Consider the following 14,292-nt stretch of genomic DNA (forward strand, 5'->3'; position numbering starts at 1 on the left):
TCATCACCTTGTTGTGGTGAAGAGGTTTGTGTGTTCCAGTGAACCAGTGATCAAAGCTGTGGGGAGTCATGTACTCCCAGCAGGTTCTCCCATAACAACAAGGTCACAGGGGAGGAACCAGATGAAGCACAATCTGAAGACCTCAATGGCAGTGCAGGTGGATGATAACATGTTACATATTAGTTTGGCTGGGACAGTGGATGAATGCTGCAACAGAGAAGAAGGCCACTGGTCATTGTGTTAACCATGCTATTGGATCAAAAACTCTTTCTATGAAAACTATCTTGGTCAGTGTATACTGATCTCCACACAAAAAACAAATTTGTGCACAAGCATCTTTCCAAGACAAACCAAAACCAACAAGGACTGCTATTATTGAAAGGGAGCTGAGGCACTTTAATATCAATATGGCAGCACTCCAAGAGACCCGGAGAGTAGGATGGAGACAGCTGAAAGAAGAAAAAGGAGGTTACACCTTCTACTGGAAGGGAGAGTGGCTGAACAAGAAAGACAAATACACGGAGGCATCTATGAAATCAGAAATGACCTGGTGAAACATCTGTCTGAAGCACCCATTGGCATTAATGAATGTCTCTCTTTCCTACGAATTAATCTTGCCAAAAACCAACAGGCAACTATCATAGAATCATAGAATCATAGAATCAAAGAGTTGGAAGAGACCTCATGGGCCATCCAGTCCAACCCCCTGCCAAGAAGCAGGAATATTGCATTCAAATCACCCCTGACAGATGGCCATCCAGCCTCTGCTTAAAAGCTTCCAAAGAAGGAGCCTCCACCACACTCCGGGGCAGAGAGTTCCACTGCTGAACGGCTCTCACAGTCAGGAAGTTCTTCCTAATGTTCAGATGGAATCTCCTCTCTTGTAGTTTGAAGCCATTGTTCCGCGTCCTAGTCTCCAAGGAAGCAGAAAACAAGCTTGCTCCCTCCTCCCTGTGGCTTCCTCTCACATATTTATACATGGCTATCATATCTCCTCTCAGCCTTCTCTTCTTCAGGCTAAACATGCCCAGTTCCCTAAACCGCTCCTCATAGGGCTTGTTCTCCAGACCCTTGATCATTTTAGTCGCCCTCCTCTGAACACATTCCAGCTTGTCAATATCATAAATGCCTACATACTAACACTGGATGATGAAGACATCAAGGAAAAATTCTACTATCAGCTGGATACCATCCTACCTGAGATACTTAAGGAGGACAAAATCATCCTTCTGGGTGATTTTAATGCAAGAGTTGGGCAAGATGGCTATGGCCATATCTGTGGCTATGGACTATGGAAAAAGACGGGGTTGGAAACAGCAACCCAAATGGCACCCTACTCCTGACCAAATGTGTGGAACACAACCATGTTATCACCAACACACTCACTAGAAAAACAATTTTAAGACGGCATAAAAGCACTGGCACCTCTTAAACTATATAATTATATGTGCCAGAGACTGCCATGATGTTCTTCTTGCAAAACCATGACAACCACTGATGACTGCTGAGCAGACCACCAATTAATTTGATCCATGATAGCCATTAAGGAATAAAGATAAGGTATAAAATGAACATACAAACCCCTTAAGAGCCTTCTAAATGAGTCTTTCTCCTAACAACATTCAATGGTCATCTCCCTATGGAACACACTGAAAATGCTGGGGGACACTGGAATAAACTAAAGATTTCTATCATTATAGCCTGTGAATAAACCATTGGATACCAAACTAAGAAACATAAAAACTGGTTTGATGAGAATGATAAAAAGATCAAACATTTAATTTATAAGAAAATAGAAGCCTTCCAAATATGACAAAGATACATCAACTGTGTTGCTAAGAAAACATTTATACTAGAGCAAAAGCTGAGGTACAAAGAAGGACCAGAGAACTAAAGAACATCTGGTGGACAAAAAAAGCTCAAGAAATCCAACACTTTGCAGATGCCTATAATGCACAGGGATTTTTTAAAGTCACAAAGGTCACAAAGGTCATTTATGGCCCAACATATTATGGCATACACCTTCTACATTCATCGGATGGAACCAAACTTTGAAAGGACAAAAATACATTACACTATGTTGGAAATACTGAAGACTAGAGATATCACACTGGCAACAAAGATCCACATAGTTAAAGCAATGGTATTCCCCACCTATGGATGTGGGAGTTGGACCATAGGGAAGTTTGAGCGGAGGAAGATAGACGTTTTTGAACTGTGGTGTTGGAGGAAAATTCTGAGAGTGCCTTGGACCACAAGAAGATCCAACCAGTCAATACTTCAGGAAATAAAGCCTGACTGCTCCTTGGAGGGAAGGATATTAGAGGCAAAGGAAGGGCCTGATGCAAAAGCCATCTAGTTCGACCCTACCATGCATGAATATACAACTACAGCACTCCATAAGATCCCTATCCAACCTCTGTTTAAATACTCTCCAAAGAAGGAGGCAGTCTATTTCACCATCAAACAATTTTCATAGTAATTTTTTCCCTTATGTTCTGATGGGACCTCTTTTCTTGTCATTTGGATGCATTGGTTCATGCTCCGGTCTCTGGATAGTTAAAAAATGAAAAGCAAATTTATCCTCTCTGCTCCACCTTAGTACACTCACTCTAATGCAAAATAATATATATTTGTTATTTATTTTATGATTTTTATATTCTCTTGATTTTCATATTCCCTGTTGCTATTATATATATATACATGGTGTTTATATACATTGTGTTCAATTGGAAATCTTCATTCTACATCTGAGCATATCAGCAACTCAATGTCCTTTCAGTTTTAGCACAGTTATGTCATTAGACACATTGCTACTCAGACTTGTCCTTTGCTTTTCACCAATATAGTTGGAACTCATTTTCTAGTAATGGCTCTTATTTCATTATTAATTGTCACTTCATAGTGATTTCAAGGTAAAAGACATTCAGAAGTAATTTATCACTGCCTTCTTCTGTGTACTATTAACAAAAATTAGTTAAAGCCTTGCTGCTATTGCATATAAGATCACTGCACACTATAGCTGCTATCTAGTAACTTCCCAAAGAGCATTTCTCTGATAATCATAACACAACAGGAACTATCAGTGTTGATGTAGCTCTTGCTTTATAAAGAGGATGGAAGCATCTGAGCCTGTAGTTTCTGCTTTGTGCATTCTGTAATGAGACTAAGACCCGTCGCAAACTAGGCTCCTGCAGGAGCAAACCTTGCCAGCACGTCCCTGACGTCATGAGACTCCGCCTCTCGCCCCGCCCCTTTCTCCGCCCCTTTCTCCATGCCAGCGTGGTTTTTCCTTTGCTAGGGCAGCATTGCCAGCGTACTCTCTCAGTTGGCAGAATTCAACTGAGAGAGAACGCTAGCAATGCTGCCCTAGCAAAGGAAAAACCAGTGGTTTTCTTCTCTAGCATGGAGAAAGGGGCGGAGAGAGAGGCACAGTCTCATGACGTCAAGGACGTGCTCGCAAGGTTTGCTCCCGCAGGAGCCTAGTTTGCAGCGGCTCTAAGAGTCTAGGCATATTTAATAGAGTTTAACATTCAGGGCTAGCTGTGTTGACCATGCATCAAAATACAACAAACTGTAACATCCACAAAACAGTGATACCTCTATTGGAACAACTAAAAAGCACAAAATATATACATAATGCAAGCTTTTGAAGATTTTCTAGCTTCTTCAACAGGCAAAGAAGATGTTAAAAACCATATTGGAGAAGATTCAGATGTTACTGACATGTTAATATGAGAGGATTATCAATGGAGGCATAGTTCATACTTCTTGGCTATGTGGAGACTGGGGATGAAAGGCAGTAAAAGTCACGCAATTACATTTCAAATCCAGCAGCACCGGCAGCAAAGTAACTTCCACTGAGATCTGGGCTATCTCTGTCATGTGCAAGGCTGTACCTTTCTTAGGCAGGGACATCTGGAAAAATCTTTAGGTGCTGTATAGACAAAATGTGGCAATTATAGTCCGAATAAAAGAGGTTTACCATTGTTGAAGGTAAAACCCTCAAAGAGTTAAGTCCTGGTCCATTCATTCCCTCTTGAAGGCTTCTTTAATGCAGCTAAATTAGTATTTTCAAATCCAGGAAATATGTTCAAGGGTTGCCATGTTGGCCAGGCAACAAAATATAAAATATAAATTATGCCTAAAAAGCACACAGTACATCACGTATGCTAATAGAGTCCATCCTCCTGATGGTTTTTATCTCAGTTTCCCTAACACTCTCAAATGTCTTCACCACATTAAGGTGTGAAATAGGATGGCTGAGACAAAATTTAACTCATTTGTCTACTTTCCAAATTCATCTAAGCCAGTGTACAACTGGGATGGTCAATGCATCACATGTTGGAATGGAAATGCTGCTTGTACCAAAGGGCTACTTACGCCCAGACTATGTATGCATTTATGTATGTACGTATGAAAAATTATAGGCCATCTGCAACAGTAAAATGTTCAGGATAGTTTCCAATAATCCAGAAAATTTCAAATGTATAAAATTTCAAAACACAAACAATAAAAAACAGCAAATAAAATGCAAACATTAAAATTCTTTAATAGTTATGGTTAAAATAATTTCCACTTAAGAGCCCAATAACATTATCTGCATGACTAAACAAGGCATAGCAAGATATTACAGTTGGTTTTCTGTTCTCCTTATGAAATCTTCTTTACAGGCAACAAAACCCCACTTGTGCCAGTCTCCTGGGTTGCAAAAATGGATAACATGGCAGGAGGTATGGTGTGAGAAATGATAGCTAAGATGTTCCATATGAAACCAAAATTGCAAAGCAGTTGAATGGTATTAATTTGGTAAACTTTTTCTTTCGGTACTTCTTTTTGTTGTTGTAAGCCTTCAGTTTATTTCCGATTTATGTCTATCCTATCACAGTTTTTTCTTGGCAAGATTTGTTCCTAGGACATTTGCCTTTGCTTCCCCCTAAGTCAGAAAAGTGTGACTTTCCCAAGGTTGCCCAGTGGGTTTCCATAGCCCAGCGGAGTTGGAATAAGGATATGCATCCTGGCTTTCATGGTACAACACTCAAACCACTGCACCATGCCGATTCTCTTATACTTCTGTGCAATTTAAAGCCTTCCTTTCTTAAAGAACCAAGAAACATGCAAATACCATATGGGTTGCTGTGAGTTTTCTGGGCTGTATGATCATGTTCCATAAGCATTTTCTCCTGACATTTCGCCTGCATCTATTTTATTTATTATTATTTCCGTTACTTTTACCCCGCCCTTCTCACCCCCGAGGGGGGACTCAGGGCGGCTTACAGAAGAAGGCACAATTTGATGCCTTTTATCACATATACATACATATATAAAAGCAATTAAACAGTTACAAATTAAAATTAAAATCATCAATACAGACAATACAATAACACAATAGTAAACTAATCCTGAGCTCAGCGTTCAGAGTTCCGTAAATCCATTCCGTTTTGTCAAATTCCAGCTCATCATCAAGTCTTTCTTTAGCTGCCAGAATGTCCAAATGCCTGGTCCCATATCCAGGTCTTCAACTTTTTCCTAAATGAAAGAAGGGAAGTTGCCGATCTAATCTCCCCGGGGAGTGAGTTCCACAGGTGAGGGGCCACCACCGAGAAGGCCCTGCTCCTCGTCCCCGCCAACCTCACTTGTGATAGAGGCGGGGTCGAGAGCAGGGCCTCTCCAGAGGATCTTAAACTCCGAGGTGGGACGTAGAGGGGGATCCGTTCGGTCAGATACACTGGGCCGGAACCGTATAGGGTTTTGTAGGTCAAAACCAGCACTTTGAATTGTGCTCGGAATTGGATCGGCAGCCAGTGGAGCTGACACAACAGGGAGGTGGTGTGCTCCCTGTATGTTGCTCCCGTGAGCAATCTATGCAGATGGAGTTTATATATCTGTGGAATGCTCAGGGTAGGAGAAAGAACTCTTGTCTGTTTGAGGCAGGTGTGCATGTTTCAGTTGACCACCTTGATTAACATTGATTAGCTTTTCAGATTCAAGGTCTGGCTGTTTACTACCTGGGAGAATCCTTTGTTGGGATGTGTTAGCCAGTCTTGATTGATTTATGTTTAGAATTCCTCTATTTTCTGAATGTTGTTCTTTATTCATTATCCTGATTTTAGAGGTTTTTGTTTGTTTTCATGGTTTCCTCCTTTCTGTTGAAATTGTCCACATGCTTGTAGATTTCAATGGCTTCTCTGTGTAGCCTGACATGGTAGTTGTTTGAGTGGTCCAGCATTTCTGTGTTCTCAGATAATATGCTGTGTCCAGGTTGGTTCATCAAGTACTCTGCTATGGCTGACTTCTCTGGCTGAATTAGTCTGCAGTGCCTTTCATGTTCTTTGATTCGTGTTTGGGCACCCTATGTAGACTTGTCCACAGCTGCATGGTATACGATAGACTCCTGCAGAGGTGAAAGGATCCCTCTTGTCCTTTGCTGAACGTAGCATTTGTTGGATTTTCTTAGTGGGTCTGTAGATAGTTTGTAGGCTGTGTTTCTTCATCAGCTTCCCTATGTGGCCAGTGGTTCCTGTGATGTATGGTAATAACACTTTTCCTCTGGTTGGATCTTTGTCTTTACTCTCATGGCTTGTTCTTGGCCTTGGAGCTCTTTTGCTAATCAAGGCAGCCAACTGAAACATTCACACCTGCCTCAAACAGAAAAGAGTACTTTCTACCACCCTGAACATTCCACAGATATATAAACCCCATTTTCCTAATTTCCTCTGAGGATGTCTGTCACAGATGAAGGTGAAACGTCAGAGAAAAATGCTTATGGAACATGGCCATACAGCCCAGAAAAGTCACAGCAACCCAGTGATTCCAGACATGAAAGGCTTTGACAATACATTAAATACCATATGGGTTCCCAACCATGCTGGATGAGCTATTGCAGAGGTCCTTAGACATTTTGAAAACACTACATTTCTATTTGTGTTACATATATTTAGGCGCTACTAGGAGCATTAGCCCATATTTGTCCTTGGTATGCATTTATCCATCTCTTGATCTTGATCTTTGATATGTGTGAGCACCATAATTTAATACAGAAACATGAGATACCTTGTGAGATATGTAGTTGTTGTAAAGCCTTATAGCTCAGGATTGTTGTTATTATGTGCCTTCAAATTGACCCAGTTTTAACAACCTTATCACAAGTCTTTCTGGCAAGATTTCTTCAGAGGAAGTTTACCCTTGTTTTATTCTGAAACTGAGTGAGAATGACATGCCCAAGGCCACCCAGTTCCTGAGTCAAACTTTCTGCAAAGTGCTGTTCCATAGAACAATACTGTGTAGTGCGTTTATGCAGATTTTATGGATTGTGAAGTTTAAAAATGCTGCCAAAATCTGTTACATGGAACAGCATTTTTATCTTCTTGTCCTTGCATAATGGACCATGATGGCTGTCTTTCAAAAAGCCATGCTTGCTATGATCTCCCACATACACATCAAGGGGAATGCATATGTGGCTAACACTAGTATTGTCCTGAAATTAATTTTCTGTGTAAAAGAGACAAAGTATTTTATTTCTATCCCCCCACCCCCACAATCAACTATCCGATAAGAAAGTACATTCACAATGACAAGCAAAGTAAATGTTATCCGTTAAGAAAAGCTTTAGAGCTAGTCATTTGGGAATAATGCCAGGGAATTTCAACAAGAACTGCCCAGGTTCGATGGTATTTCAAAAAGACTAATAAATGTGTCCTAGAACAAATGAGTCCTGGCCTCTCCCTAGCAACCAAGATGAGTATACTGAAGTTGTAGTACTTGGCCATATCACAAAAAGATACGACTCACGAGAAAACAAAATAATGCTTGGTAAAGCATGGGGCTGCAGGAAATGAGGAAGACCACATTACAGATGGATGGACTCAGCCAAGGAAGCACAGGACTGAATCTACAAGACCTGAGCAGGCTGTTGATGATAGGATAACTTGGAGGTGTTTTATTCATAAGGCCATCATAAGTCCAAGAAGAGTTGACAGCAGTTGAGATGAAGATTAATTTAATATCTTATACATAAATTCCAGTGGCGCAGCAGGTTAAACCATTGAGCTGCTGAACTTGTTGATCAAAAGGTTGGTGGTTTGAATCCGGAGAGCGGGGTGAACTCCTGCTGTTAGCCTCAGCTTCTGCCAACATAGAGTTTGAAACCATGCAAATGTGAGTAGATCAATAGGTAACAGCGCTCCACATGATCACTTCAGCAGGAAGGTAACAGCGCTCCACATGATCTTGGAGGTGTCTATGGACAACCCCAGCTCTTCAGTTTAAAAATGGAGATGAGCAACACCCCCCCCCCCCAACTCCACAAAGCAGGACTTGACTAGACATAATGTCAAAGGGAGACCTTTATCCATGCTAGAGTTGGGACTTTGGTATATTTTGCCTCAGTACAACTTTATATATATATAAAATATAAATCCTAAATAATGGCTACTTTCAGACTGTATTGCAAATGAATAGGATCAATCAAGGAAGCCATGGCTGCCCCAAAGTCTGCAATACCTGAACAGGGCTATTGAGAATAGTGTGATCTGGACATTTTTCTTTCATAGGGTAACTGTAAGTCACCTTAAAGACAGCTAAGGACAAGAGTTTGCTAGAGATAATCAAGAACCCACTGCTCTGAGATTTCAGTACCTTGACCTTAATGTCAAAAGGTCTTGGCAGGTCTGATACAGAGTGACAATAAGACATTTGTGCCAATGCCAATGACCTCTTAGTCCACCTGCACTACTGGGGCAAGCCCACACCACACTCCCCACCCCCAAAAACCTGGCATAGATAGTCTAGGGTGGCCTAGGGGTTACTTTGGGATGCCAAGGTGCTCCCTTCCATTTCTAGGCCAGCTATCAACTCCTTCTGAACTATTTATTTATTTATCATATTTATACCCCCCCCCCCTTCTCACCCTGAAAGGGACTCAGAACTACTGTTCCTTCAGGTGTTTTGGTCTCTAGCTTCCAGAATCTCTTAAAATTGCCCAAAATGGCCAAGGCTGCTGTGTGTTGAAGTCCCAAACACCTGAAGGAACAGAGTTTGGAAACCAATGCAGGTCTGAACTGAAGCTGTAGTTTGGCTCTGTGGAAGAGGGGAGCCGACGAGGTCCACCCAGTCCCAGTTGGCACAGATCAAATCGAACCTTGAACTCAGGCAGAGGGGGGCTGGAGGTAGAAAGAGGGCAGAGCCCTTCGCGTTGCAATGGAGCCCTTCCTCTGCTGCTTAGCAAGGGTCCTGGGTACAAGGGCTTCCTTTGTCTGTAATAAAAAGAGAGCAACCAATGGAAGGAGTTGTCGAAGGCTTTCATGGCTGGAGTGCTGAGTTTTCTGGGCTGTATGGCCATGTTCCAGAAGCATTCTCTCCTGACATTTTGCCCAAATCTATCACAGGTATCCTCAGAGGTTGTGAGGTCGGTTGGAAACTAGGTAAGTGGGGATTATATATCTGTGGAATGTCCAAGGCGGGAGAACAGACTCTTGTCTGCTTGAGGCAAATATGAATGTTGCAATTGGCCAGCTTGATTAGCATTTAATTTCATTTATGTGGACAAATCTACATAGGGACCACCAAATGCAGCATTGACCAAACACGGATCAAGGAACATGAAAGGCAGTGTAGACTAATTCAACCAGAGAAGCCAGCCACAGCAGAGCACCTGATGAACCAACCTGGACACAGAATATTATTTGAGAACACAGAAATGCTGGACCACTCTAACAACCACCATGTCAGACAGAGAAGCCATTGAAATCCACAAGCATGTGGACAATTTAAACAGAAAGGAGGAAACCATGAAAATGAACAAAATATGGCTACCAGTTAGAGCGAAGAAAGTAAGGGAGGAGGAAGCAAAGCAAGGAGCAGGGAGACTGTGGGAGAATGGCCTTCCTCCTCCTTGCCTAATGTTGCAATTGGCCACCTTGATTAGCACAGAATAGCCTTGCAGCTTCAAAGCCTGACTGCTTCCTGCCTGGGGGAATCCTTTGTTAGGAGGTGTTAGCAGGCCTTGATTATTTCCTGTCTGGAATTCCTGGGTTTTTTTTTTTTAGTGTTGCTCTTTATTTACTGTCCTGATTTTAGAGGTTTTTTAAAATACTGATAGCCAGATTTTGATCATTTTCATGGAAGCAGCCAGACCTTGTAGCTAAGACTCTGGGAGAATGGCCTCCTCCTCCTCCTCAGGCATAAAGTTGCAATTGGCCACTTTGATTAGCATTGAATAGCCTTGCAGCTTCAAAGTCTGGCTGCTTCCTGCCTGGGGAATCCTTTGTTGGAAGGTGTTTGCTGGCCTTGATTGTTCCTGTTTGGAATTCTCCCCCCCCCCCTTTATTTAAGTGTTGCTCTTTATTTACTGTCCTGATTTTAGTGTTCTTTTCTAATATGGGTAGCCAGATTTTGTTCATTTTCATGGAAGCAGCCAGACCTTGAAGCTGAGACTGTGGGAGAATGGCCTTCCTCCTCCTCCATTTCCAGGCCTGATGGAGAGATGCCCGACCCCCCCTCCTCCTCCTCCTCCATGGGGCTGGGGTCTGGTCTCCTAGGCCACCCGGAGAGAGGCCAAGCCCCCCGCGGCGCTCCTCCTCCTCCTCTCTGCCCTCCGCCAGCGCTGCCTGAGCCCACCGGGGCCCAGGCGAGGGGCGTGATTGCCCTGGAAGCAGAGGCGGAGGAGGGGAGGGGGCCGGGAGAGAGGAGCGCCAAAAGGAGGGGTGGGAATCGTTCCATCAATCACATGACTTGACAGGATCGCTAACCATTTCCTTGCCTGCCCTTTTTCTCTCCCCCCCCCCTCGTGTGTGCAACAAAAGTCATATCTGTATCAAAACACGCGCACAGAGACCCCTCCCCACCTCCACCTCCACCCCACTCGCGCACACGGGCTAAGACGGGACAATAAGGAAGCACCGCAAGGTAAGACTCTCCCCGTGGAGGCGCCCCCGACCCCCACCCCCCACTCCCTCGGGGCTGGGAAAGGGCTCCTCCGCTCCTCTTCCAGGTGGAGTGGGGTTCTCAGGGCTTTGGGGGAGCCTTGGCTGAAGAGGCTGCCTGCTGCCTGACCTCTTGATCCCGTTGGCCAAACTTCCCCTCCCGAAAGACTTGGGCTGGAAGTCGCACGCCTGAGGGGAAAGGGCAAGGTGAAGAGCTCTGGAGTGGAACAAAAGCAAGTCCACGGGAAGCGCAGAAAGTGGAAATCCCGGCTCGGTCTTTGTGAGATGCAGGGCATCCCTCAAGCACTGGGGTTTTTGCAAGGCACCGCCACCAGCAAACCATTCCCGGGATTGTTTGGGGAGTGAGTGATCAAGGGCTCTCCGAGGCGAAAGGCTCGCGGCCCGTGCAACCCGAGCCCTCCTCCCTCTCGGGAAGGGATTGGCCACGCGGGCTGCTGCTGCTGCCTTGTGGAAGTGGGAGGGAGGCGGTGGCGGGGCCAAGGCTCGGGGGAGCTCCCGTTTCACCTCCTTGAGCCACCTTCCTTCCTTCCCTTCCCTCTGAAGTGCCAGGGAGGAGGCGCGACCAGGCATTTCCCTTGGCCTCCCCCCGCCTTGGAGCCAAGACCTGCGTAAACAGCCGCCTGAGCAGCAGCAGGAGAGGCAGGAGAGGGAGGGAGAGAGGGAAGGAGGCAGAGGGGGTGACCAACGGGGGATTTCCTCCCTCCGACACAACAGCACTGAAAGCCAGGCCAAGAGCTGGAGGAAAGAATAGCTAGATTGCCTTTTTCTTCAGCGATGTTTTCCATCTGCTGCTCTTTCGCCTGAACCCCTTTCAACCTTCTGACATCATGGAGTCATCCTCTACTTCTATGGCTTCCAGATTTCACTGCCTGAAACTTGAAATCACTCTAAACATTGAAATTTTTGTCCAGTGCTTTCATGACCGGAATCTGCTGTGAGTTTTCTGGGCTGTCTGACCGTGTTCCAGAAGCATCCTCTCCTGACGTTTCGCCTGCATCTATGGCAGGCATCCTCAGAGGTTGTGAGGTCTGTTGGAAACTAGGCAAGTGGGATATATATATCTGTGGAATAATGTCCAGAGTTTGAAGCAAGTGTGAATGTTTAAATGTTGCTATTGGCCACCTTGATTAGCATTGAATAGCCTTTCAGTTTCAAGGTCTGGCTGGTTACTGCCTGGGGGAATCCTTTGTTAGGATGTGTTATTTATTTATTTATTTATTTATGGCATTTATATGCCACCCTTCTCACCCCATAGAGGACTCAGAGCAGCTTACAAGAGATACACACACACACAATATATATATATATATATATATATAATATTATTAGCATAGCACAATATCAGTATTACATATTACTATATTGTACTATACCATTACATTGTAGTATTATTAGTAACATTACATGTAATATAAAATATATGATTATAATATTGTATTATTATTAGCAATATGTTGTATTACATTATAATATTATAAATTAGCTGGTCCTGATTGATTCATGTCAGAAATTTCTCGGTTTTCAAAGTAGTTTTTTTTCTGTGTCAGGGGCGACTTGAGATATTGCAAGTCACTTCTGATGTGAGAGAATTGGTCATCTCCAAGGACGTTGCCCAGAGGACGTCTGGAATGTTTTGATGTTTTACCATCTTTGTGGGAGGCTTTTCTCATGTCCCGGCATGGGGAGCTGAAGCTGACAGGGGGAGCTTATCCGTGCTCTCTCAGAATTCAACCTTCTGACCTGTCATTCCTGCTGGCACAAGTGTTTAGCTCATTGCACCCCTGGGATCTCAGAGTGCTATTCTTTATTTACTGTCCTGATTTTAGAGTTTTTAAAAAACTGGTAGCCAGATTGGTTCATTTTCATGGTTTCCTCCTTTCTGTCAAAATTATCCACATGCTTGTGGATTTCAATGGCTTCTCTGTGTAGTCTGACATGTGGTTGTTAGAGTGGTCCAGCATTTCTGTGTTCTCAAATAATATGCTGTGCCCAAGTTGGTTCATCCGGTGCTCTGCTATGGCTGAGCAGTAAATCAAGATAGTAAATAAAGAACATCACTCAGAAAACAGAGGAATTCCAGTCATGAATCAGTCAGGGCCAGTTAGCACCTCCCAACAAAGGATTGCCCCAGGCAGGAAGCAGCCAGATCTTGAAGCTGAAAGGCTATTCAGTGCTAATCAAATGACCAGTTGCAACATTCACACCTGCCTCAAACAGCCAAGAGTTCTTTCTCCCACCCTGAACATTCCACAGATATATAAACCCCAATTGCCTAGATTCCAACAGAACTCACAACCTATTTATTTATTTACGACATTTATATGCCTCCCCTCTCACCCCGAAGGGGACTCAGAGCGGCTGACAAGTCATATGTACATAAAACATACTATATTATTAGCATAGTACTAATACATCATTCATAATATTAGTATTATATAATATATTGTTGCTGGGGAAGGGGTCTGATGTCGCAGGAGACCAGATGGAACTGTGTTCTCGGTTCCCTTCTTTACTCTGGCCCCAGAGTGGCTGTTGGTGCTGGGGGAAGGGCTCTGATGTCGCTGGGGACAAGATGGAACTGTCTTCTCAGCTCCCATCTTTACTAAACCTATGAGAATACTACCATAGATGCAGGCAAAACGCCAGGAAAGAATGCTTCTGGAACATGGCCATGCAGCGCAGAAAACTCAGCCACCCTATGGAAACGTTATTACTGGGTTGCTGTGACTTTTCCAGGCTGAATGGCCGTGTTCCAGAAGCATTCTCTCCTGACGTTTCACTCAAACAACCTCACAACCTCTGAGAACGCCTGCCATAGATGTGGGCGAAACATCAGGAGAGAATGCTTCTGGAACATGGCCATACAGCCCAGAAAACTCACAGTAACCCAGAGATTCCGGCCATAAAAACCTTTGACAACACAATGTTATTACTCTTCATTAACCCCACCCTCTCTTTCCTGAGCTCACCCCTGTTCCTTAAAATGCCCCTTGCTCTTGCTCCTTGCCTCCTAAGGCATCACTCCTTGCTCTACCTCCCTCTCCTTCACTCAGTTCACCTTCCTTCTGATCAGTCTTTCACCTCATCATCTCAGCCCTCACAGTGCATCTCTCCCTTGTTTCTTGCCCTCTGCCACACTCTCTCCCTTCTCTGCTGTCTTCCTGGCCTTGCTCCCTGGCACAGCACCTCTCACCTTCTTTTCTCTCCTTTGCTGCTCTCTCCCTCCTACGAACTCTCATGCCTAACTTGCGCTCTCAGTGCCTTCCTCTCCTATACAGATCCCAGTGTTCACGTCCTCCCTTCCTTTCTACTCCCTTGCCTGCCTCACTTTGGACCCTTGCAGTGTGCC

General features: G+C 44.0%; 1 protein-coding gene across 2 annotated transcripts in view; it reads left to right on the forward strand.

The window, feature by feature from the left end:
• The first annotated feature begins 10,785 nt into the window (after window positions 1–10,785).
• The window catches only part of TCF20 (transcription factor 20), a 213,710-nt gene continuing 210,203 nt past the window's right edge, over window positions 10,786–14,292 (forward strand). For both annotated transcript variants that reach the window (XM_060777154.2, XM_060777157.2), the window contains exon 1: window positions 10,786–10,905. The gene's annotated coding sequence lies outside the window, so the exon portion shown is untranslated. The remainder of the gene's footprint in view (window positions 10,906–14,292) is intronic.

This window comes from Anolis sagrei, chromosome 5 (assembly GCF_037176765.1).
Source record: "Anolis sagrei isolate rAnoSag1 chromosome 5, rAnoSag1.mat, whole genome shotgun sequence".
NCBI classification, from domain to species: domain Eukaryota; kingdom Metazoa; phylum Chordata; class Lepidosauria; order Squamata; family Dactyloidae; genus Anolis; species Anolis sagrei.